The 16,485-nt window shown below is 48.5% G+C and overlaps 1 long non-coding RNA gene across 1 annotated transcript; it reads right to left on the bottom strand.

Annotated features, from left to right (window-relative positions):
- Positions 1-1,483: 1,483 nt before the first annotated feature.
- Positions 1,484-3,431, bottom strand: LOC123279843 (uncharacterized). Its single transcript, XR_006518162.2, has 3 exons — positions 3,216-3,431; positions 2,833-3,075; positions 1,484-2,215 (listed from the first exon to the last, which is right to left on the bottom strand). It is a non-coding gene; the product is annotated as an uncharacterized lncRNA (long non-coding RNA).
- Positions 3,432-16,485: the final 13,054 nt, after the last annotated feature.

Here is a 16,485-nt window from a genome sequence, read left to right as displayed (position 1 = left end):
GGGTGACGTACAAGTTGGTCAGGGTCTAGAGTTACTCCGTGCTCAGAGGGCAGGGGCACCTCACACTGACGTGGAGCATTCATGCGTACAGAGAGCTTGGGGAAGTTTCAGAATATCTGGAAAAGAGACTTTGCATCAGGAAGTTCATGCTGGATGGTGAGTGTACCTCAGTTTCCCCAAGGAACAGTGCAGTAGACAAGGCCGATTCAGAGGCAGCCTTGACCTTCGGGGTAGCTGCTGCGGAGTGTGGGGCAGAGAATGGACAGAGCTACAGCATCTTGTGTCCCTACCACCTTATTTAGGTGCGGGCACTTCCTTCAGGGCCAGACCAGGGAGCAGACTCGACCTGAGACGGGAGCTGTGAATGGAAACGTTCATCACATTTGCTTACCTGGAGCGCAGAGCACCTGGGGACGTGTCCTGGGCCACTCTGGTCGGTAAATAAGGGCCAGGAGGTTGTGACATCAGTCTTTTGGCAGTTACTGCCCCTCCCTTTTCTCCTTGGCCGGGTCGTAGACTCATATCTCGCAGCTGGAAGTGCGTTTCGAGACGGGCAGCTCCTCTGTCCAGTTCAGAGGGTGGGGTCTCCTTAGGTCTGGCTGGGCCACGCGTCTCATCGCGTCAGGGCCACTTTCAAACGCTGCTGTGCACATCCTTGGAATGTGTCTAACTGACGCTTTGAGTGGAGGAGGCCTCGTTCCTCCGTCACGCACATGCTGTTGGTAGAAGTGGTTTTATTCTTTCTTCCTCAGCAGCGGTTTTCATTTGACAAACATTTGTTGGTGTTTCGGTGTTGTGGCAGGTGTTGGAGATAAAGGGCAATTACAGCAGGCGAGGACGGTCCTGATGCAGCTGACAGCTTAGCTATTTTCTTAGTAATTTTCACAGTAATTTAATTATCATTTAGGTCTTTTACTTTACGTAATTTATCAGCATCAGGAGAAAAATAACAAAAGAAATGAAATTAAAAACTCGCCCTCTGCTACCCTATTTTGACTTCTTCTATTTAAAAGATTCGTTTCACGTTGTTGCCCTGTGCCCGTCTTTTTACCCTAATTTCAGTCATGGTGCACGTTTTGCCTCGACTTTTCGTGTGTGAATGATCTTGGCAAACTTCCCCATGAATGCTGCACCACAAGTATTTTCCAGATCACTGGCTTAAAAATGATCATTTCTTTAAATACAGATAGCTTGCCTTGTAATTTAATTATTTTTTTATTTGGGGGCATGCAGTTGTATATAATTCAGTAATAAATAACATTGAAGGAGCTTCTTTTTTCTTCTCTTGAACTGTGTCTTTCAGAAACTAAAGAGTCGAGATTCTATAAATTGGAGTGGGGACATGCTTTTGTCTCGTGCTGAGCAAGACAAGAGACAGCTTGACACACTTCTGGGTCCTCAGTTTACCCTAGAGTCTCAGCTGACTAGAAAAGCCAGAACCACAAAACGAACCAAGCGTTTCTCACCTGATGCGTGATACAAAGATGTTTTCCTCTCATTTTTATTAAAAATAGAAAAAGAAAATAGAGATATTGGAAATATTTCTATGTATACACGTTCTTAAGATTACGTATACAAGAAAAAAGAAACACTGAAACCATTGACTGCGTTTTAAAATATATTTTTCCAAGTTTAAATTATTCTTAAGTTGTCACATTTTTAGGTTGGCCTACTGAATTCTAAAATGTGGCATCATCACCAAAATGACCACATTTCTTGTAATATAGAAAGAATTCTTTTTGTCCAATCTTGTGAGATCCGTCGTTGCTTAACATGCCTTCTCTTGCCAACAGTGGGCTGCTGCTTTCTCGTAGAAAGAGGCCTGGACTGACTGGAGGAAGGCTGGGCGTTGGCCTCTCGCTTGGTTTGATTCTCTGAGGGGTCACGGCTGGGGAGATGGGGGTTGATATTCCTCCCGGAGCCTGCCCAGGCCCTCAGGGGATGTCTCCAGGGGAGGACAAGTAGGAAGGCGCTCGTGAAGAGCAGGATGCAGCAAGGCAGTGCCGCCGAGTCTCGCTTGCTCCCCCTGGACTTCAATTATCCGGCGGTCCCGCGGACTCTGAATTACCACCAGCTGCTGCCTTGCTCGCTTTCTCATCTGCACAGCTGCCAGCAGCTGTTCCTCTTTCTTACCCCGTGTCTAGATGCAAACAGCTGTCCTCTCTTTCTTTACAGTTGTCAGCAGTGGCTCATTTTGCCCCAAACACATGGACACCTGCAACAATAGGAATTTTATTTTTCAGTCGTGGGGAAATACTGGGCGGCTTTGGGAAGGCTGAATGGAGGAAGGGGAAGGGAATGAGAGGAGGTTAGCTGCAGGTGCAGCCTGTGTTGGCGAGCTGGAAGGTGGGCGGGTCCTGCTAGTCGTTTTCTGGGGGCTGCGCAATCAGTGACCACAGACGCCCACACTTCATCCTTACGGTGCATTCACTTTGGAAATCAGAGCATCGTCACAACAAACACACCGCAGGACGCTGAGCACCGCGGAAGAAGTGACTGTGCTGTAAGGGCTTGGTGTTCATTCGCTTATGTAAGAAATACATATGGACACTTGCTGCCTGACTGGCACTATTCTAGACACACAGTAGGTGCTAAATAAATGAGAATACACTCATGAATATATATGTATACACACACACTTGTCAGTCGTCTCTGTTGCTAACAAAAGCTAACCTCTTGAACAAATTTCCTCTGTTGAATTCAGCCTCCCGCATCATTGGGGTTGGGAAGTTTTGGGTTATCTCCTTGATCAAGAAACATCCCTGGTTCTCATGTCTCTGCAGAGGCCAGGGAGAGGATGGTGGAAATGGGGGGAAGGGAATAAACACTTACTGAGTGTTGACTGCATCGCCGAACTGTGCCGTGGTCTTCAGGTGGGTTATCTCGTTTCATCTTCATCAGAAACTGAGGAGGCCGCCGTTCCTGTCTCCTCTAGCTGGTGAGCACACTGACCCTGGAAGCGTGGAGCTGCTCACTGAGGCCACAGGCAGGGAGGCGCAGAGCCAGGAGCGGACGCGGATGCCCCCTCCAGCACAAGCACTTCACCGCAGCCGCTTCCTCAGATGCGTTTTCTTCCTGCCATTCAGAGAATATTAGTATCAGCGTTAGAGAATACTAATAGTGACAACTGGGTTTAATACTTGATTATCGAAGTCAACCTATAACTGGTCCAAAGGCTTCATCTTCAATTGGAAATGGGCCCCAAATTCACTTACCCTTTTAAGGCATTGTCATCGAGGATGAGATAAGAGACGGGGCACTGAGAGCTCCAGCTGAAGCCATCACACAAAAATCTCTACCCCCAAGGCTGTTCTCTATTAACACTGGGTTTGAAAGAGTATTTGACCAAAGATGGGAGCATTGATGCCCTCATTTCACACCCTAACTCCATCCATTAGTGTCCAAGCCATGGAGGCTCTACCCTCTGGGATACTGAGTGAGAAGGACGCTTCCTATGGTCTAGGGAGCCATTCGGAAAACGCTCCTTATTCTTGTAAAAATTTCCCAAACTTTCTGTGGCTGGCCGAGAGTCAGCCTCAGTTAGGAGCTTGCCAAATCGAGCATCAGCAGCTCGTTTGGCTTAGAAGAAGGAGAAATGAGAAACAACCAGCGTTTGTGTGCTTGAGATTATGAGCTGTTCTCTCACAAAGAGACTGAACGCGCTGGCTCGTTTCACGGTAAACACGGCGTCGGATGCTGGGGTTGGCAGCTGGCTGTGCATGTGGAGGGCGAGTGTGAACACATGTGGAGGCACAGAGCTCACATATGTTTGCTTGAAACGACACTGTCAAGTCATTTTATGTGTTCTCCGGGCTCCATTGTTTATAAAATCTTCCTAGAAGCTTAAAAATACAATTTCTTTCCCTACTGATTTTTGTTCTTTTTTTAAAAAAACAAATATTTTGAATGAAACTCAAATAAATGGGACTGGTTCTACTTAATAACAGATCCTGCTTAAATGTGTCCAGCCACACGTTGTCCAGTCAGAGACAGAGCACAAAGAAGGGGGAGCTCCTGGAAGGGAAGCGTGGCGTCTCTGACCCCAGAGGAGAGGCTCCAGAATGGAGGCGTACTCACGAGACTACCTCCTGGTGTTAGACGTCACATACAGGTGAGGGTGTCTATGATAAATCCTCTTTTTCTGTTTTCTAAAGTATTTTAGCAAAATTCTTCTTGCTTCCTCACTAAGCAAAAATCCTTTTAAAATATTCTTGCTTTGGGAAAAAGCTGTGAACAATTCAATCAAAATGGCAAAAGACTTGAAAAGCTCAAAATCACAACCAGCTGGGAAAACAAAAAGTAGAATAATGATGAGCTATGGCTTTGCATCCGTCAGGCTGGCAAAAAGTGAAAACACACGTTGCTCACAGAGATGTGAGGAGAGGGGCAGCGCCACACATCGCCGGTGGAAACGGGGATTTTAAACAGATTTTCAGAATTAAACCTGGCAACGTTTCTTAACATTAAAAATATATTCTTAACCTTCAATCCAGCATTCTGCTCCTGGGAGTCTAACATAGAGGAACAGAAGCCCTGGTATGTAGGATAGAGACATAGAAATTCCAGAGCAGCTTTCATTATTGTGGCAAAACAGAAACATTGAAACCAAGTGAATACCCTTCAGTAAGGAACTATTGTTGAATAAATTAAGGTACGTCTATACCATGGAGTGTGGTGTGGCCTCCCAAAAGAGTGAATTGGACCAAAACCAGTTGTTTAGAAGAATTCCCATCAGACATTCTTGGAGGATAAAAGATGTATAGAAAAGTAATTATATGAGCCCATTTTATAAATCATTGACCAAAAATCTACGTATATTTTTTTCTCTATAATTTGTACACATACACACAACATTTGTATAAGGTTGTGTGATGATACAAATGTATGTGAGTGGAGCTGTACTGGCTTGTTCAGGGGGATTATCTGTAAGGGGGTGGGAGGAATTGTGGTGGTCGGGGAGGAAGATAAAAAAGGAAAAGACTAACATAAGAAAAATCTGGTATGAAAGATATGGTCACATTTACATAAAATTATACATGAAGATACATACAAAGGGATTTTCAAAATAATAAGAGAGCGTTAAAATAAAATATTCTCCTCTTCTAGTTTTTAAGATCTCCACAGACTGGGATACACGAGGATGCGAAGGTTTTGGAATAAGTCAGTAACGATGAGGAAAAACTGAACGTGAGGGTTGGCTGAAGACTTTCACGAATCTAAGGTTTCCAGTGTAAGATCAGGACGGGCAGGTTGTGTTCAGTCACTTCAGGGTGCTGGTGCCACCAAGCGGTGTCTGGAGCAATTGTTGGTGGCATTTTCTCACCCAGCCGGTGAGAGAACCTCTTGGCTCACCTATGCCCGGCACAGGAGCGAGCGGCCTGCGGAGGGCTCCAGTTCCCCTGGGTGAAGCTCACGCCTGGACCCTGGCACCCACATGGACAGGAAGGATGAGAGTGGACAGGGAGCAAACAGATTCTGCTCTGGAATCTGAGCTGCCTTGGTTTCTCCTACTGGCAGGTGGCCCCCAGGCCTGACCTCACCGTCCGGTCACTTGAGATGTGTTCAGTGTTCTCTAGCTACTTGGACTAGCTTCACAACCTGTCCGACTTCTTCAACGGCCTGATATCGTATATAGATTTTCTCTTTTTATTGCCACCCTCCTTGCTTGACCTCTCATTATTTCTTTCCTAGCCATAAGCGAATCTTCATGGGCTTTCCTATCTTCGGTCCCTCTCTGCTCCAATCCAGCCATAACCCACTTCTACACTAAGCTTCTGGAGGTGCTGGTCATTTAACACTCCCCAAGGCCTTCAGTTGTTTCCTCTGTCCACAGCAGACCCTGACCTCAGAGCAGAGTGACCGTATGTCTCAATTTGCCAGGGACCGTCCCGGGTTACTTCGGTTGTCCTGATGTAATTATTGTGACTTTGTTCACTCTCAGAGGGCTCCGGTCTGGATGACACGTCATATAGATGCCCTACCTCGTAACCATTGGTTCTCCTGCCTCTAATAGATAAAATAAGTTAACAGATCCGAGTAGAGAGTATATTTTTTCTTTGAATATTCAAAAGCTAAATATAAATTACTTGGGATTTATTACCCTATTTAAGATGCATTTTCTTCTGTCATTTAATTGACAAGGGCTGTTTTTGTTTGAACTCTAGTAAGAAAATCTATCTTTGTATTTTTTATGTAGCTCTTTTCATTTTTCACAGATGAGAATAGTCCTACTTGGGACCTGAGGAATATTACACTCGTAATTTGTTACCCAATGTGAAGAACATTCAACTAAGTAATAGCATAGAAATTCTAAGAATTTTGAGGAGATCGAAATACTCAGGCTGTGAGCTCCTTCAGCACAAAATGTCCTGTGATTTATTCAGGAGTTAGTACCGTTGCTGGTGCGTACAGCTGTTGAGAAGAGTTTAGGCCACTGTGGCCAGTTCATAGGGCTGAAATTTCTGCATTCTGGTTTAATTATTTTCTGTGTCTGCTTGCTGCATTTTGGTGGCATTGATGGGTTGAATATGTACTATTTAAGGAAATGCTTTGTCTGTAGCTCACCGTTTGTAGGAGTGAGTTTTTCCTGTAGTGGAACAGAATTTGAGCTGCCACCCTCTTCTCTCACCCAGTCCTTTCCATAACTAGTTAAACACATTTTTGGGGCAACTGTAGTCCATGTCTTGAAAGGATATTGTGTGAGAACTGGTTGACCCGTGCAGGCTTGGAGCTCCGACCTCCTTAGCACCAGGTGCTCACGAAGTGACCGGTTAGTCGTTGAATGCTTGCATCTTCAGGTCATCACGGGCAGCTCTTTCTCCTTCTCTTAGGCTCTAAACTTGAGCCAATCCAACGTCCAGGAAGTTGGAGATAATTTAAGCTACTCTTTAACTAGCCGAGAACCATTCATTCCTCGTCATCCACTTATCTGCAGGGTGTCCCGCCAGGTCCTGAGTAACAAAGAAGGACCGCGGGACCTCCTGGGGGGGATTGTGAGCAGACATACCCACACCCTCACACACACGCACATGCATGCACAGACACACACACACGGGCAACTTTAGCTTGTCGCGTTAATGGACCGAGAATAAACTGTCTTCTTGATCTTCTTTTCTGATGTAACTTAATTTGTGGTATGTTTTTCCTGATTGCACTGGCATCACGAGGCGAAGAATCTGGCTGTAGACGTGATGGCACGTCCACAGACGCGTGGCACGCTGCTATCCATCAGCTTTCCTTTACGTATGGCTCCTTCTTCCCCAAGCGTGTGTTTAATGGATCTGCAGGATGTAGATATGAGGACAAGATGTTTGTGCCTCGTGTTTGTAAAGATGCCCCAGACTGTGAGCTCTTCCAGCTCGGGGACTGTATTTTATTTCAGGTGAGGACCCTGCATCTGAGTGCCTGGATGTGAGTCCCAACTCTGTCGCCATCAGCTCCACGACCTGGGACAAAGGATGTGACCCCTCTGTTCCTCTGATTACTGATTTGCACAGTGGGGCTGACAATGTATCTCCTGGGTTTTAATTTTATTTTTGAACAGTTTTATTGAAATACAACTCATACCACAAAGTTCATCCATGTAAGTGCACACTTTAGTACATCCTAGGGAGTTTACAGATGTTTGTGACCATCCTCACAATCTGGCTTTAGAACATCTTTTTTCACTCCAAAAAGAGACACGAGCCCGTCTGTAATCACTCCCCATTCCACCTCATGGTTTTTATCGGAATTGAATGAATTAACATGTGACACACACTCAGACTCTTGTCTGGCACCTAGTAAGTGTTTACTATTATTATCGTTGATGTTATTATCAACATCATGACTATTATCTTGGTTCCCTCAGTCGATACTGTGACCACTACTTAGTAGGTCCTTGTTGAATAAACGAAACAATGAAAGAGGATGAAGGAAGCCACTATTGGTTCATCATTCTGAGTGATGGTGAGATACATGCCCTACATCCTACGTCACACGTCCCGCAGACGTGAGCCTGGGTGCAGTGGGTCTGTGTTGGAGCACAATGCTTTAGTCAAGAAAGAGACTTTGAAATGCGCTCTTACTGCAATGACATGACCAAAGAAAATTAGTCCCGAGTCCTGAATGCTGACAAGTAGGCTTGTGACCTAGGGGAAGTCTCACCGTAGTTATTGGTAAATGAAATTGGATTTGCTAAGTAATTTCTAAATTTACTACTCTTTCTAGTGTCCTATGCTGTTGCCCACCAATGAATGTCATGAGAATTTTTATGTGTCATTTATATATTGTATCCTAGACACAGAACCATATGACACTCGTTTTATGATCTTATTTATCCCAGTTTCCAGAGCGTCCTGTGTTCCCAAGGAGAACAGCAGGTGGGTGCTCCCCACCCCTGCACCCTCCACCAGCTCCCTCTGCCTGTAGGGTAAGGCTCAAGCTCTTGGCAGAGCATCCAGGGCTCCCGTGGGTCTCTTTCTGCCTGTGGAGTATCCATGCTCAGTCGTCCTCGGAGCCCCAGAGTTGATGCCAGTTTGGGGAGATCTCAAAGCCTGCAGGTTGTAGACTGTTCTTCAAGGAGCTCTCGCTCCACTGGCCGAGTTGGGCCAGTTCTCTCCTGGAAATTCTCAAGTTTGAGTAAAGAGAAGGGAGGATTGAAAACAGTTGGAGGGGCCGGCCCTGTGGCCAAGCAGTTAAGTTCGTGCACTCCCCTTCGGTGGTCTGGGGTTCACTGGTTTGGATCCTGGGTGTGGACCCACACACCGCTCATCAAGCCATGCTGAGGCGGCGTCCCACATGGAGGAACTGGAAAGACTCACGACTAGGATATACAACTATGTGCTGGGGCTTTGGAGAGACAAAAAAAAGAGGAAGAGTTTTCCTCACCAAAAAAAAAAAAAAAGTTGTCTTAAGGAAAAACCCAAAATAGTTGGAGATGACTTGTCCCGGGCACCTGCCGTGGACCCTGCTGCTGACGCGTGTGGCAGACCCAGGTGCTGGAAGAAGGTGGTCCCTCCGCTCCTGTTACCTGGGTGCCTTCAGCTGATTCTCCCCTGATTCTCTCAAGCCGTGCTGATTCGGTGTTTTCTTTGCTTCTGTAAGTTTTCAATGTCCTTGCAACAAAGTGTCTTCTCCTTTTCCCTGTTCCCTTCCGCTTAAGTCAGTAGAAATTTCTTCTTCTGACTGCAGCCAAACACGACTGACAGACTCTTTCTTGATCTGACCCGAGTCTGGGTCTCCAGATGCTGCCTTCCCACGTGGGTTCCTGTGAGGGGACGGGCTTCCTCACGGCCACCAGGCAGAAAGGTCTCTCTTGTCTGCCTGACGAGTTCCCGGCTGTCCGTGCTTGGCTCCGGCAGTGGCCTCTTTCTGCGCAGCTACAGGCCTGCCCCTCCCTGGCCTGTCGCATCCCGTGTGCACCCAGCAATATCAGGAGCCGACTTTTATTATGTGTCCAAAGCTGTTCTGAGAGTTTTCAACACAATTCGATCCTTCCTGTTGCCCGACAAAGGTGGGTACAGGCGTCACCATTTCATTTTACGGATGATGAGAGGGGCAGAGAGGTTAGGGAATGCGCTAGAGCCCAGCCAGGACCTTGACCCGGCCCGTCAGACCTGAGCCACTGTGTGGGACGGCCTCTCGCAGATGCCTCCCAGACCTTTTAGACGACGCGCTCACGTGCTCGGTTCCCTCTCTACCCTGAGGATCTGTTGAGGGCGAGGGTTTTTCTTGGTTCAGCTTTGCTATTCCAGGTCCCAGCGTGTGCCTGGCGCACGAGAAGACTCAGTAAATGAGAGAACAAACCAGTGAACAAATTGCCCCTTGGCATCTGAACTTACTTATTTTTTGCAGGCAGGTATTTTATCTCCTCATTCTAAGATCAGATTGAGAAAAATGTTTCGGAAAGTAGAAGGTATCTTACAAATAGTGTGTTCCTCGTTCAATAGGGTGGCTCCGGGCCCCTCACCCCGCCGTCCTAAACAGCTGATACTGAAGTGGCGCATCCCACGGTCCGTGGCCTCGTGGAGTCGAGGAAACACGAGGATCATCTTGTTTACCACCAACGCCAAACCATGGGACGGGCTCCTTGTTGGTGTCTTGCTTTCTGAAGCATTGTCCCTGTCTGCTCGACTCGCTCCCACTGAATTGGGTTGTTCTTCGTTTCGGTGGGTTCAGGAGTTTGCCCCAAAAAGCAGGGCTGTGGCCGTGGATGGGTAATTGTTTATGGGTAATTAACGTGGCCCTGGAAAGGCTACGCAGGTTTGGCCGTCAGGGAAAATCCGTTTGGAAGCAGCGATAAGCTGGGGCAGAGCCCTGGTGTTGGCTGTAGGGCCTCAAGCTCATACAAGGGCAGTGCTCTGACCACCGCCCCACCCCACTCAGGTGTGATCACAAAACTGGACCCTATCTACACCAGACACAGAAATCAACTCAAAGTGGATTGAAAACTTGAATGCAAGACCTGAAATCACAAACCTCCTAAGAGAAGACACAGGCAGTGAGCTCCCTGACATTGGCCTTGGTGATGATTTTTCAGATCTGACACCAAAAGCAACAAAAGCAAAAATAAGCTAAAACTATTTTTTTATTTTATTAAAAATAAAAAATAAAATAAAAATTAAATATAAAATATAATAAAAATTAAAATTAAAAATAAAATAAAACTAAAACATCAAACTAAAAAGCTTCTGCACGACAAAGGAAATCATCAACAAAATGAAAAGGCAACCTACTGAATGGGAGAAAAATCACAGAAACCATATATCCGATAAGGGGTTAATATCCAAAATAAACAAGGAACTCATACAATTCAATAGAAGAAAAGCCAAATAATTCATTTTAAAAAATGGGCAGAGGATCTGAATAGACATTTTTCCAGAGAAGACATACAGATGGCCAACAGGCACATGAAAAGATGCTCAACGTCACTAATCGTCAGGAAAATGCAAGTCAAAACCACAGTGAGATACCACCTCACACCTGTCAGGATGTCTATTTTCAAAAAGACAAGAGATAACAAGTGTTGCGAGGATGTGGAGAAAAGGGAGCCCTGGTGCACTGCTGGTGGGCATGTACGTTGGTGCAGCCACTGTGGAGGCTCCTTAAAAAATTGAAAGTAGAACCACCATATGATCTAGAAATTCTACTTCTGGGCATTTATCCAAAAATTTCCAAAGGAAATGAAATCATTATCTGAGGAGACATCTGTGCGGCCATGTTACTAGTGGCGTCATTGACAACAGCCAAGATATGGAAATAATCTAAGTGTCCATCAACAGATGAATGGATAAAAAAGTGTGATATATACACAATATATAGAAATAAATAAATATATAATGAAATATTATTCAGCCTTAAAAAGGAAGGAAATCCTGTCATATGTGACGACATGGATGACCCTGGAGGGCATTAAGCTAAGTGAGATAAGCCAGACAGAGAAAGACAAATGCCGTATCTGTGGAATCTAAAAAAAAAGTCAAACTCATAGACACAGAGCAGAGAAGTGGTTGCCGGGGCTGGGTGTTGGGGGCGGCGGAGGACAGAGAGAGGCTGGGAAAAGAGTACAGACTCTCAGCTGGCGGGTGCCTAAGTTCTGAGGATCTGACGCCCAGCAGGGTGACTACCGTTGGTAACGCTGTATCACAAACTGAACTTTGCTGAGAGAGTAGAACTCAGATGTTATCACCTAGGCTCCAAACAAAAGGTAAATCTGTGGAGTGATGGGTGTGTTGACAGCTGGATGGGGGACCCCTTCAAGATGTGCAGGTACCTCAAACCGTCAGGTCTCCCACTGCGAACGCCGCGTGATTCTGCCTGTCAGGTGCACTCATTTAAGCTGGGGAGGCGCCTTCACGTCCTCCTCCGTGGGTGGTCTGTCCCTCCCTCCATCACGCCCACCTGACCGCATGTGAGCTGCTTCTGCAGAACACGCTCGGGAGGCCAATCACTGCTCTCCCTGCCAGCCCGCGGTCAGGAGAACGGGTCACGGTGATGTTCTTCACCGCCTGCCCTCCCTCTCGACCACGGCCGCATCAGGGCGACGACGGCCGCATCAGGGCGACGACGGCCGCATCAGGGCGACCACGGCAGACGGCAGGTCTTGTTGCTGAAACGTCTCTGGGATTCGCTCCGATGTTTTCTGTCCAGAGAAATAGCCCCTGAACTGCCGACCTTGCTCGTTGCCCCTGCTGCCCTCCAGTCCTCTCTACCAGCTCTGACTACTTACTGTAGTAAAGCCAGTCCAAGAGCTCACTCACCTGCCGAAACGCCGGGAGGCCTCCACTACTTTCCACGTGGAGTCTCTTGCACATAGTGGGTCGCACAGCCCGGTTTCTGTTGGGACTTTAAGGGAGATTCTATTCCCTATTTTTCCAGTGTTAGGATGTTGTGGATGTTAAGTTACCCTAGCAATTGAATGCAATCTTTTAAAGGAGAGATGATAACTAAAAGGCAGCCTTTTTTTGAAACATGTTCTTTAAAATGCATTCTGAGACCATAGTAGCCAGCATGCGGTCAGTAAATTTCCAGAACTGAATTCTTCCAGGTCAGCTGGAGGCCTCTTAATTGTCACGCACAAATGCTTAATCAGAGACCTCCAGGGATGACATTTTTTTGCTCATAAAGTTTGAGTGTTCTTTGCAGGAAAGAAAATGAAGCAACACTTCCCCATGCTGTGGAAAACATGTAACTGGTTTGCCTCAGTTGTATAAATGTGAGAGTAGGAATCATTTTCCTGATGGGAGGATGCAACCAGCTCTTCTATATTTTGACCTGTTTAACCCAAAATTCAGGGAGGCTATCTTGGGCCGGGGGAGGAGGTGTTGGGTGGGTCCTGGAGGCTGTGGGGTGGAGGAAGGACCCGTGCTCTGGGCCGCGGCCCTGCAGGTCCCTAGAGAGCACGGCTTGTGCCCGGGAGAGCTGGGCCCTCTGCTGCCGCTGCCAGCACAGAGCCGAGGAGCCCGGGTCCTTCCTCAGGGGAGCCTCCGAGGGTGGCCCTGCAGCCCCAGAGCCCCATGTCCAAGAGGGCTCTGTGATGGGGGATCAGTAGCCCTCCTGACCCCACGGCATTTGTTTTCACATTTCACTCTTTATTTCTCATCTCTGCAAAAAGATGTTTTAAGTCGTAAGCACTGATTTGAGTCAAACATGCGATAAATCCCCTCAGCTCCACCTCTCCGCATCCTGAACCAAGGACCCAAGTGGCGGCTTCTCGAAACTTAGCCTGTGGCTGTTAGCATCAGTGGCGTTCATACTCCCGCACTGTGCCTGTCATGCTAAGCTGGGTTTGGGTTTTGAGAACTACTCAGTTTCTTCTTGGCCCACAGCTCCCTTGGCCTTAAGGACAAGTCACGTCCTTCACAGGAGGCACACTAATGTGCAGGGACTCCTTCAGTGACCGCATCTCGGAGGACACAGTGGGGATGGTGCAGCCTCCACTCAGAGTCCAGGGTCGGAGGGAGGGCTCCTGCAGAACCAACCAAAGGAACAAACCTGTAGTGGGACCGTAACTAAGAAAGTGTCCCGATGGACTGGATTGTTTCTCTCTCCCCTCAGATTTTAGGAGAGAGAGGCAAGTGGCTGCAGCATAACTTTACAACAGAGATTTATCTAAATTTTTGAAAGTAAGCAGATGACTTTGAAGGTATAATTTGTATGCATCTTCCCTCACCTGGAAGGAGGCCACAAAGACAGCAGTTCCTGGCCCATTTCGGTGCTCAGTGCTGATTTCTTCTGCGAACAAGTCTGGTTGACTCGCCTCTGCGGGTGAAGCCGGCACCCGAGGGTTCCTGCAGGCATTAGACAACCTGCTGTTTCCTGTGTAACTTGAGGGGAGCCTCAGGGGTCCTGGGGATTTGTGAGCCTGCTTTGTGGAAGAAAGAGGATGCCTTGGGGAGGTTGCAATCACCAGGTGGCAGGACCCCAGCAGCCGTTGACGCCCAGAAGTCAGACTGCCCAGGGGCTCATCAGAGCGACCCCTCTGTTTCCCGCAGCTCCTCCTGCCAAGCCCCTTAGCTCCATAAGGCCCCTGCTTTCTGTTCTTGGGAAGAAGGATTTGAGCGAACCCAGGCTGCCGCCTGCTCGTTTTGGCCAATTCGAATAGCTCTTTCCCCACCTCCAGGCTCCGATGTCTCAGGGTTCGGCCTCCTCCGCCCCGGGTGCACGAATGTGGGATTCAGAGGTTTGGCACCAAGGTCATGGTCTCAGCTTCGCTGTTCCTTCCACATGGACTTGTCACTAACGTCCAGAATGTTTGTGTTGATCCTGGTGCGAATGCTCACAGACTCACGTGGACTATCACATAGATTCACGTGAGCCATGTATATAACGTGGTGTACACACGTGTGTGCGCACGCATCCTCACGGTCGCCCGAATAGCCTGAGGATCAGGTATTAACTCCTACTGTAATTCTAACGACGAGGGACTGAGGCATAGAAAGGGTTAAAAAAACTGGCAGGGTCACATAGCTGGTAGAGTCATTGCTGGACCCTCAATTAGCAAGAACCCCCACATCTGTTCCTGAGGCTGCTTGCTGGACGCCGGACACAACCCTCCTCTCTCATGGACTGGGGAAGGGCGTGGTTGTGCGGCCTCAGTTTACCAGAAAGCCCATGACCGGGAGCTTGGATCTGGCCTCGCAGGGACAGGCGTGACCTGGTCTCTTATGGGGATGGACGTTGACTGGAAGTCTGCTCTGTGCCAGACGCTGTCCTGAGCCCTCCACGGCTGGCCCGTCCCGGAATGCTCACGAAGGCCCTGGGCGAGCAGGCTGCCCACGTCGTGCCCGGGAGGATGGGGAGGCTGGGGAGGCTGGGAGCGGAGGCCACCTGCCCGAGTCACCGCTGTGGGAAGGCTGAGCCGGACTCAGTCCCGGGCCCGTCGACTGTCAGCTTCTTTCGGCCCTGGTGTCACCCCTCTTTCGGGGCTTTTCTGGTCCATCTGTCTTCCCAGGACTGTTAGGGGCAATGTGGTCACTGACGTGTATTTTAATGAGCGAATGTTCCACAGAGAATTTCTTGAGCTTTGTTCTTACCCCAAAATATCAGTGAAGGAAATGGCAGGAATTCTCACCAAACTTAAGCTGAGATCGTTCCTCACCTGCGTTTTTCTCGCGCGTGGTTTGTTGACTGTTACAACGTGATGTTAGTGTAAACCGCGGGTGACAATGAGGGACAAACACAGCAAAGTGTGTGCCGCGCAGTCAGCTCTGTCGTCAGGCTGCAGGCTGCATTTCGGGTTATTGTGAAGGAGAATGGACGCTTCTGAAATCTCAGTTAACTTCAGCTCCCGTCCAGAGTCCAGTTGACCTTTTAGCTTAACGTCCGTTATTATCACAGAGGAAGAACCCTCGGTCCCATCGCTGTGTTTGGAAGCGAAGCACTTGATGGAGCAGGAGCGGGCGGAGGCCGTGACAGCGGCAGGGAGCCCTCAGCCTGGACTGTGGAGCCGGCAGAGTTCGGGTGCCTCCTTCCTTCTCCTCCTCGCTGCCTGTCACCCCTCGTCCGGACCTACCGCTGCTGTCTGCTCCAGGCCCTGACTGAACAGCCTGGTCACCACGAGCACTGGCGACTTGCTGAGTTACGTCTTTGAGAATATTCGCAGTTTCCAAAGGAGGTCAGAGGGAAGGCTGAGTGTGTGCAGACGGAGATCGGGGTCTGAGAGCAGGTGACAGTGGGTGGATCAGGCAGCTCCGGACGGTGGGGAGGCTGCGCTTTGCGTGCGGGCCTTAGCGTGTGCTGCCTTTGCTGGGTCTGGGCTCCCGCCTTCATCTTGCCTCTCGTCTCATCTGACTCTGTGCCAACGGCAGGATGAGTGCCGGCCCTCAGCTTGGGGCGTGTCTGCCCACTGCCCGTCTTTCTCTCTGTGCCACGTGGTCTCTTTTCTCTCCGTGTGCCCTCTTGTGCTCTGTCCCTGATCCAATATGACCTCAACAGACATCTCAACAGAGCCCAGATGAAAAACCTCCATAATTTCCTAACATTCTTCGAGGAATCGACAAACTCAGGCCCTTGGTCCAAATTCCGTCCAAAGCCTGCTTTTGCACACCCAAGAGCTAAGAATGGTTTTCGAATTTTTAAATAGTTGGAAAAAAGCCAAAAGAAGAATACTATTTTGTGAAATGAGAAAATTATGTGAAATTCAAATGTCAGCAACCACGGATAAGTTTCCACTGGAACACGGCCGTGCTCACTCATTTTCGTATCGTCCCTGATCGTCCCTGGCTGCTTCTGCACAGTGATGGCAGAGTTGAGCAGCTTTGACAAAGGCCGGCGAAGCCTAAGGAATCATTCTCGGGCCCTTTACAGGAAAAGTCTGTTGAGTCTGGATCCGGTCTCTCATCCTCATCCACGAGGCAAGTGGTCTGGACACCCTGGGAAGCTCCCCGCCTCCGTGCCTGTTGACGCTGGACAGCCGGCTCACCCGTGCCTGCGCTCTGAGCTGTCCAGGGGGGCTGGTGACGGCTGTGTGTCGCCGGGGCCCTGCATGGGAATAATGAGATGGAA

This window comes from Equus asinus, chromosome 22 (genome assembly GCF_041296235.1).
Source record: "Equus asinus isolate D_3611 breed Donkey chromosome 22, EquAss-T2T_v2, whole genome shotgun sequence".
Classification (NCBI taxonomy): domain Eukaryota; kingdom Metazoa; phylum Chordata; class Mammalia; order Perissodactyla; family Equidae; genus Equus; species Equus asinus.
Note: the sequence above shows the minus strand (reverse complement) of the source record. Positions and strands in the feature narration are given on the sequence as shown.